Source organism: Oncorhynchus kisutch, unplaced genomic scaffold, assembly GCF_002021735.2.
Source record: "Oncorhynchus kisutch isolate 150728-3 unplaced genomic scaffold, Okis_V2 Okis07a-Okis12b_hom, whole genome shotgun sequence".
Classification (NCBI taxonomy): domain Eukaryota; kingdom Metazoa; phylum Chordata; class Actinopteri; order Salmoniformes; family Salmonidae; genus Oncorhynchus; species Oncorhynchus kisutch.
Genome location: NW_022261984.1, coordinates 3,167,285 through 3,177,087, shown reverse-complemented (window position 1 = coordinate 3,177,087; position 9,803 = coordinate 3,167,285). Strand labels below are relative to the sequence as shown.

Genomic DNA, 9,803 nt, shown 5'->3' with positions numbered 1-9,803 from the left:
AGGGATGGTGTGATTAACAGGGAACCAATTACTTGTCTCCACAATGTCTGTTGCCAAGTCACTCCCCTCAGTGAGCTTGTCCAGGAGTGGGGTCAAGGCGGGGGGGGGGGGGGGGTTACTTGAGATGGGAGTATCTAGAGTTGACAATTGAGTTATGCCTTGGATGAGGTAATGTTTTGGTACTATAAAGTACCAGGAACGGGATTAGAACCTCGTCTTAGAGACCAAACTGGATGATAATATATAGCTAATGCTATCTGGCTATGGGATACTCCTTTCTCGAGTAAAAGGCCCTTTGTGAAGTTTTCCTAAGATCTGTGGTTGGTCATGTAAGTTGAGAGGGGTGTATCTTTGCTATAAAATATCTCAGTTGCCATTATGTTGACACTCTCAACTTTTCATTAGAGATAGTGAATTGTTGAGAGTCAAATGCTATTGCAAAAGCTTTATTATTATTAAAGATGAAGTTTAAGTATAACTCTGACTGGTGTGTGGTTTGTAACTCTCCTCAATTGGTAATACAGGAAATTGCCAAAACAACAATTATTGAATGAGACTTGATTGACAGTAGTTTTACTTCACAATAAAGCCTTTATTAAATGGTGGGTTTCCAAAAAGTCCTGGCAATTTTTAGAAGTGAATAATATCATTAATAATATCTATAACGAATATAATGATTGCCAGTATGTTTACTATCAGCTCATATATGGTGCTTTTGCAATTGGTTTTAAAATGTGAAAAACATCAAAGCTATGTTGTATCATGTTGGGTACTGTTATGATGATTGGTATTTGTTTCCTGTACATGTTGTTTTACTACAGGTGCTGTTGAAGTCATGGGGAGAGACAACATCCTAACCTTTGCTGTGCTGTGTATCTTCCATGTTTGGACTCTGGGTGTGGACTCGAAGATGGTAAGACTTGGTCTCCAAGATGGTACTTTCAGCATATAGTCTTGCTACTTTTAAGATGAGAACAAGATTATTACAGTAAAAAATATATAATAATAATATATATAAAACTGTATTCTCCTCCGTATTCTCTGAAGGTTCATCTCCATCAGCCTGGTCTCAATTCCAGCATACCCTTAGACATGGTCCCTGACTCTGTTGACGACATGTATAACGGCTGCACTGAACAAATGTACAACAAGGTGCAGAAGGAATATCTTGTACATGAAAACAAAGAGCCCTTCAAAAATGCCTGGAAGTGGGCCGAAAGGTGTGCAAAAAATGTGAAGGAACGATTCCGAAAGGACAAGTCTGAGTACAATGTTGGCAACAAACTTTCACATAATCATATCAAGGCTATCTGTGCTTACACAACAGGTCATCCTTCAATACACTCAGAGTTCAACCAAGCAGTCCGGACCAATAGATATGAGTACACAACCTCCTTCCAGTTCCACTCCCTGCATTTCCTCCTGACTGACGCCATTCGCCTCCTGAAAAAAAAACAATCTTGTCACATCACATACAGAAGAACCAAAAGGAAGTTTGTGGGTAAAGTTAACAAAACTATTAGATTTGGCTACTTTGCCTCCAGCTCTCTTAACAAGGACAATTCTGAATTTGGAGACAAGTCCTGCTTTGAGATAGAGACGTGTTTTTGGCGCTTACCTGAAGTCCTTCCCCAAAATGGGGACAAAAGAAGAGGAGGTGTTGATTCCACCCTATGAAGTGTTCAACGTTACTGAAGTACTCAAGAAAGAAGATGATCCAACACTTTGGTGTGATGTTGTGAAACAAACTACAGAGCACCAAAATAGCCAAGAGTAACCTGAATTGCAAATGTTTAAGAAGCCAATTATTAATTAAGAAAATGAACATTGAGTCATTGTCCCTAAAGAGGATGTAATTCAACCAGCTCAGCTTCCTATTCTCACGCTTCTTACAAAAATAAATACAATAAAATGTTGAGTGACCATAGTTTCTATTGTAATGCGTTAATTGGTTTATTTGTGGATGTTACATACAAACCTCATTCTGACTACCAGAATAGTTATTATTAAGATGTGTGTATTAACCTGTGTATCAGACTTTAAAGCACTTACAGTGCCTTGCGAAGGTATTCGGCCCCCTTGAACTTTGCGACCTTTTGCCACATTTCAGGCTTCAAACATAAAGATATAAAACTGTATTTTTTTTGTGAAGAATCAACAACAAGTGGGACACAATCATGAAGTGGAACGACATTTATTGGATATTTCAAACTTTTTTAACAAATCAAAAACTGAAAAATTGGGCGTGCAAAATTATTCAGCCCCCTTAAGTTAATAGTTTGTAGCGCCACCTTTTGCTGTGATTACAGCTGTAAGTCGCTTGGGGTGTTGTCTCTATCAGTTTTGCACATTGAGAGACTGACATTTTTTCCCATTCCTCCTTGCAAAACAGCTCGAGCTCAGTGAGGTTGGATGGAGAGCATTTGTGAACAGCAGTTTTCAGTTCTTTCCACAGATTCTCGATTGGATTCAGGTCTGGACCTTGACTTGGCCATTCTAACACCTGGATATGTTTATTTTTGAACCATTCCATTGTAGATTTTGCTTTATGTTTTGGATCATTGTCTTGTTGGAAGACAAATCTAAGTCCCAGTCTCAGGTCTTTTGCAGACTCCATCAGGTTTTCTTCCAGAATGGTCCTGTATTTGGCTCCATCCATCTTCCCATCAATTTAACCATCTTCCCTGTCCCTGCTGAAGAAAAGCAGGCCCAAACCATGATGCTGCCACCACCATGTTTGACAGTGGGGATGATGTGTTCAGGGTGATGAGCTGTGTTGCTTTTACGCCAAACATAACGTTTTGCATTGTTGCCAAAAAGTTCAATTTTGGTTTCATCTGACCAGAGCACCTTCTTCCACATGTTTGGTGTGTCTCCCAGGTGGCTTGTGGCAAAATTTAAACAACACTTTTTATGGACTTTCTTCTTGGCTTTCTTCTTGCCACTCTTCCATAAAGGCCAGATTTGTGCAATATACGACTGATTGTTGTCCTATGGACAGAGTCTCCCACCTCAGCTGTAGATCTCTGCAGTTTATCCAGAGTGATCATGGGCCTCTTGGCTGCATCTCTGATCAGTCTTCTCCTTGTATGAGCTGAAAGTTTAGAGGGACGGCCAGGTCTTGGTAGATTTGCAGTGGTCTGATACTCCTTCCATTTCAATATTATCACTTGCACAGTGCTCCTTGGGATGTTTAAAGCTTGGGAAATCTTTTTGTATCCAAATCCGGCTTTAAACTTCTTCACAATAGTATCTCGGACCTGCCTGGTGTGTTCCTTGTTCTTCATGATGCTCTCTGCGCTTTTAACGGACCTCTGAGACTATCACAGTGCAGGTGCATTTATACGGAGACTTGATTACACACAGGTGGATTGTATTTATCATCATTAGTCATTTAGGTCAACATTGGATCATTCAGAGATCCCCACTGAACTTCTGGAGAGAGTTTGCTGCACTGAAAGTAAAGGGGCTGAATAATTTTGCACGCCCAATTTAAGGATTGACTGGCTGGCTCCACAGTACTGTAGTACAGTACTGTCCACAGTACTGTTACAGAGCAAAGTTGGCGTCTTGACTTAAATTGGCCGACAGGTGTCACTCATCACCAGATTCTCAGAGCAGGTGGGGCCCCACCCCTGCTGTCCCTGATTGGCTCCCCTCTTATTTCTGTCTTCCAATGGGGTGCAAATACACACGTGATTCTCTGCTGGTTGGTTAATAATCAATATGCAGCACAGAGAAACACACACACTCAGTCAAGTGAAGAAGTCTCCCCCCCCCACCTCTCTCTCTCTCTCTCACTGTATCTTCTTCCTTCATCCCTCCCTCCCTCCCACCCCCCCCTCTCTCTCTCTCATCTCTCTGTCCCTCCCTCCCTCAGGTTGGAGGTGTGCAGGACCAGGATGGAGCCTCTTGGCTCCCAGGTAGAGTGTGTCAGAGCTGGGGTCCAGCAGGAGGACGCTGGTGTTGGAACACCCCCAGAACTGTGCCTGATGAATAAATTAACTAAGCTGATGCTGTGTTGTTTGTATATTAATTTGGGTCTAAAAACAAGACATAACCAATGAGTTTTCAAATACTGTCCGCATGGTCAGTAGTATCTAGTCTATTGATGCAAGGAGCATCAATCTAAGGAACATAATGAAGAAATGCCCTTCAAAATCTGTCAGTTTAAGCTAGAGATACCAGTTTTTTTTGCATGGGCTGCTTCTCAATCTAGCATATCTGCCTATAGTGGCCTTTCAGCATCTGTAGTGGAAAGTGCTGTTTGTCAGACTGGAGACAAATTCGGCCTTCTCATAAAAACATCTGTAGCATCTGAACGGTTCAGCCCACTAACTAATATGACCACTCTATGGAAAGTTGGGACTCTCACAAACATGAGAGTCATGGTACCCATACAAATAAATGGAAGTAGGGTTTCAATGTGTGTAAAAAATATACAGTCGTGGGATTTGGTGGCGGAATGTTTGCTGCCATAGCGATAGAACAAGAGATCTCTTTGCCTTCAGCCATCAAGGTAAGTAGTGAAGCCAGCTAACAACGAGTTGATCAGTGTTGTAACTAGGAGTAGGACACGGTGTGTGTTCGCATATGGAACGTAGCTGCGCCTATACTGTACTTAGCTACAAAAATAACAAACTTGTGGTTTTCGAGCCACTTTTGATACCATGTTTCAGTATGATATGTTGGATAACTTTTTATGGCTGCAGGGGCAGTATTGAGTAGCTTGGATGAAAAGGTGCCCATTGTAAACGGCCAGCTCCTCAGTCTCAGTTGCTAATATATGCATATTAATATTAGTATTGGATAGAAAACACTCTAAAGTTTCCAAAACTGTAAAATATTGTCTGTGAGTATAACAGAACTGATATTGCAGAAGAAACCCTGAGGAAATCAAACAGGAAGTGGCTTCTATTTTGAAAACTCCATGTTCCATAGCCTCCCTTTGCTGGATTTAAAGGGATATGAACCAGATTCCTTTTCCTATCAGTTCCTCAAGGTGTCAACAGTCTTCAGACATAGTTTCAGGCTTTTAGTTTGAAAAATGAGCCAGAACGATAACGTCGCGTCAAGTGGTCACATGAGTTTTGCTCATGCAACAGAGTTTGGATAGGTATTGCTTTTCCCTCTCCTACTGTGAAAGACATTTGCGGTTGATATATTATCAATTACATATTTTAAAAACAACCTGAGGATTGATTATAAAAAAACGTTTGACATGTTTCTGTGGACATTATGGAAACTATTTGGAGTTTTCGCCTGCGTTGTCGTGACCGCTCTTTCCTGTGGATTTCTGAACATAACGTGACAAACAAACGGAGGTATTTTGGATATAAAAATAATCTTTATGGAACAAAAGGAACATTTGTTGTGTAACTGGGAGTCTCGTGAGTGAAAATATCCAAAGATCATCAAAGGTAAACTATTATTTTGATTGCTTTTCTGATTTTCGTGACCAAGCTTCCTGATGCTAAGTGTACTTAATGTTTTGTCGTGCGATCGATAAACTTACACAAACGCTTGGATTGCTTTCGCTGTAAAGCATCATTTCAAAATCTGACACGACAGGTGGATTAACAAAAGGCTAAACTGTGTTTTCCTATATTGCACTTGTGATTTCATGAATATGAATATTTTTAGTAATATTATTTGACTGTGGCGCTATGCTATTCAGCGGTTGTTTTAAATATACTGTATATTCGATAATATATCAACCTGGTGTGTAGGTTTTTCAATAACACCGGGAGAAACAATGGCCACTTTACTCTGTAGCGCAAAACTCACTCTGAGAGCCCCCACCTATCCACTTACGCAATGTGATCTTTCACGCTCATTTTTCAAAATAAAAGCCTGAAACTATGTCTAAAGACTGTTGACACCTTAGGGAAGACATAGAAAGAGGAATCTGGTTGATATCCCTTTAAATGGAGGATAGATATGCATAGGAACAGAGAGGTTTCAAAATAAGAGGCACTTCCTGATTGGATTTTCCTCAGGCTTTCACCTGCAATATCAGTTCTGTTATTCTCACAGACAATATTGTTTACACTTTTGGAAACTTTAGAGTGTTTTCTATGTTAATCTGACAATTATATGCATATCCTAGTTTCTGGGGCTGAGAAATAGGCAGTTTCAAATGGGTACGTTTTTTAGCCCAAAACGACAATACTGCCCCCTACACGCAAAAGGTTAAATATACTTAAGTATCAAAAGTACGTAATTTAAGTAAAAGTAAAAGTATTAATCATTTCAAATTCCTTATATTAAGCAAACCAGACGGCACCATTTCCTTGTTTTTATATTATTTACGGATAGCCAGGGGCACACTCCAACACTCAGACATAATTTACAAACAAGGCATGTGTTTGATAGTGAGTCCGCTAGATCAGAGGCAGTGGAGATGACCAGGGATGTTCTCTTAAAAAGTGTGTAAATTAAACCATTTTCCTGTCCTGCTAAGCATTCAAAATGTACGAGTACTTTTGGGTGTCAGGTAAAATGTATGGAGTAAAAAGTACAATATTGTCTTTAGGAATGTAGTGAAGTAAAAGTAGTCAAAAATATAAATAGTCAAGAATAGATATCCCAAAAAACGACTTAAGTAGTACTTTAAAGTTGTGGATGGGTTGTTATTAGTAATTGTGGGCAGGTGCAGGGTGAACAAACAGCTGACCCTCACATGGCTTCTGTCTTGAACCATGACAAAGATTGTCTATTATATTGAGAAGATAATCAAGTGACAGCTCTATCAATGGAAATACATATCCTCAAATTATGGAAGGCGAGATCAGGTATATCAGGCGATATACTTTCACGTGTGTGAACGTCTGACGTCATTTCTGGTCACAACTTGCAGGCTTGTTTTCGAGTTGCTGTGCGTTTTGTTGCCAACCTGTTTTGCTACCTGACAACTTTACGTTTTTCACTTTTTAATTACCGTTCATATATTTATTTATTTTTTCCTCAACTTTTTCACTCCGGACGCTTTATCTGGACACGATTCGTCAGGACCTCCAACAGCCGAAGCTAAGTAGTAACATTAACATGATGCCTTCTAATTGCAGCCGCTGTACTCGCCTTACGGCGAGGATAGCTGTGCTGCAAGCCCAGCTTCAGACGCAATCGTTAGGCAAGGGTAATTTCAGTGTAGGAAAGGATGAAACAGCGTCTGTGGCACCAGTAAGTACAGATAGTAGTGTAAATCCCCTGGCACAGTCCCCGCAGCCGGACAACTTTCTCACGGTTTCTGGAAGGAAATGCTGTAGGAACGCTCAACCGGTGTCGCTCATTCAGCCGACAGAAACTTTCAACCGGTTTTCCCCATTAAGCAGCGGGTCAGAGTCAGAGGCCGATTCTTCTCTGGTCTCTACTCCTCCCGTTACGGGGTCTGAGACGCCGAAGCTTCCCACCATTAGCTCTGACAAATTGAAAACTCTAGTCATTGGCGACTCCATTACCCGCAGTATTAGACTTAAAGCGAATCATCCAGCGATCATACACTGTTTACCCGGGGGCAGGGCTACCGACGTTAAGGCTAATCTGAAGATGGTGCTGGCTAAAGCTAAAACTGGCGAGTGTAGAGAGTATAGAGATATTGTTATCCACGTCGGCACCAACGATGTTAGGATGAAACAGTCAGAAATCACCAAGCGCAACATAGCTTCTGCATGCATATCAGCTAGAAAGATGTGTCGGCATCGAGTAATTGTCTCTGGCCCCCTCCCAGTTAGGGGGAGTGATGAGCTCTACAGCAGAGTCTCACAACTCAATCGCTGGTTGAAAACTGTTTTCTGCCCCTCCCAAAAGTTAGAATTTGTAGATAATTGGCCCTCTTTCTGGGACTCACCCACAAACAGGACCAAGCCTGACCTGCTGAGGAGTGACGGACTCCATCCTAGCTGGAGGGGTGCTCTCATCTTATCTACCAACATAGACAGGGCTCTAACTCCTCTAGCTCCACAATGAAATAGGGTGCAGGCCAGGCAGCAGGCTGTTAGCCAGCCTGCCAGCATAGTGGAGTCTGCCATTAGCACAGTCAGTGTAGTCAGCTCAGCTATCACCATTGAGACCGTGTCTGTGCCTCGACCTAGGTTGGGCAAAACTAAACATGGCGGTGTTCGCCTTAGCAATCTCACTAGGATAAAGACCACCTCCATTCCTGTCATTACTGAAAGAGATCATGATACCTCACATCTCAAAATAGGGCTACTTAATGTTAGATCCCTTACTTCAAAGGCAATTATAGTCAATGAACTAATCACTGATCATAATCTTGATGTGATTGGCCTGACTGAAACATGGCTTAAGCCTGATGAATTTACTGTTTTAAATGAGGCCTCACCTCCTGGCTACACTAGTGACCATATCCCCGTGCATCCCGCAAAGGCGGAGGTGTTGCTAACATTTACGATAGCAAATTTAAATTTACAAAAAAAAATGACATTTTCGTCTTTTGAGCTTCTAGTCATGAAATCTATGCAGCCTACTCAATCACTTTTTATAGCTACTGTTTACAGGCCTCCTGGGCCATATACAGCGTTTCTCACTGAGTTCCCTGAATTCCTATCGGACCTTGTAGTCATAGCAGATAATATTCTAATCTTTGGTGACTTAATATTCACATGGAAAATCCACAGACCCACTCCAAAAGCTTTCGGAGCCATCATCGACTCAGTGGGTTTGTCCAACATGTCTCTGGACCCACTCACTGTCACAGTCATACGCTGGACCTAGTTTTGTCCCATGGAATAAATGTGGTGGATCTTAATGTTTTTCCTCATAATCCTGGACTATCGGACCACCATTTTATTACGTTTGCAATTGCAACAAATAATCTGCTTAGATCCCAACCAAGGAACATCAAAAGTCGTGCTATAAATTCACAGACAACACAAAGATTCCTTGATGCCCTTCCAGACTCCCTCTGCCTACCCAAGGACGCCAGAGGACAAAAATCAGTTAACCACCTAACTGAGGATCTCAATTAACCTTGCGCAATACCCTAGATGCAGTTGCACCCCTAAAAACTAAAAAAATGTCTCATAAGAAACTAGCTCCCTGGTACACAGAAAATACCCGAGCTCTGAAGCAAGCTTCCAGAAAATTGGAACGGAAATGCGCCACGCCACACCAAACTGGAAGTCTTCCGACTAGCTTGGAAGGACGGTACCGTGCAGTACCGTAGAGCCCTTACTGCTGCTCGATCATCCTATTTTTCTAACTTAATTGAGGAAAATAAGAACAATCCGAAATTCCTTTTTATACTGTCGCAAAGCTAACTAAAAAGCAGCATTCCCCAAGAGAGGATGACTTTCACTTTAGCAGTGATAAATTCATGAACTTCTTTGAGGAAAAGATTATGATTATTAGAAAGCAAATTACGGACTCCTCTTTAAACCTGCGTATTCCCTCCAAACCTCAGTTGTCCGAGAGTCTGCACAACCTCTGCCAGGACCTAGGATCAAGAGAGTACGCTCAGTGGTTTTAGTACTATATCTCTTGACACAATGATGAAAATAATCATGGCCTCTAAACCTTCAAGCTGCATACTGGACCCTATTCCAACTAAACTACTGAAAGAGCTGGCTTCCTGTGCTTGGCCCTCCTATGTTGAACATAATAAACGGCTCTCTATCCACTGGATGTGTACCAAACTCACTAAAAGTGGCAGTAATAAAGCCTCTCTTGAAAAGCCAAACCTTGACCAGAAAATATAAAAAACTATCGGCCTATATCGAATCTTCATTCCTCTCAAATTTTTAGAGAAGGCTGTTGCGCAGCAACTCACTGCCTTCCTGAAA

General features: G+C 41.4%; 1 pseudogene; it reads left to right on the top strand.

The window, feature by feature from the left end:
* Positions 1 to 835: 835 nt before the first annotated feature.
* Positions 836 to 1,856, top strand: LOC116360063 (T-cell ecto-ADP-ribosyltransferase 1-like; annotated as a pseudogene).
* The last annotated feature ends 7,947 nt before the right edge of the window (positions 1,857 to 9,803 follow it).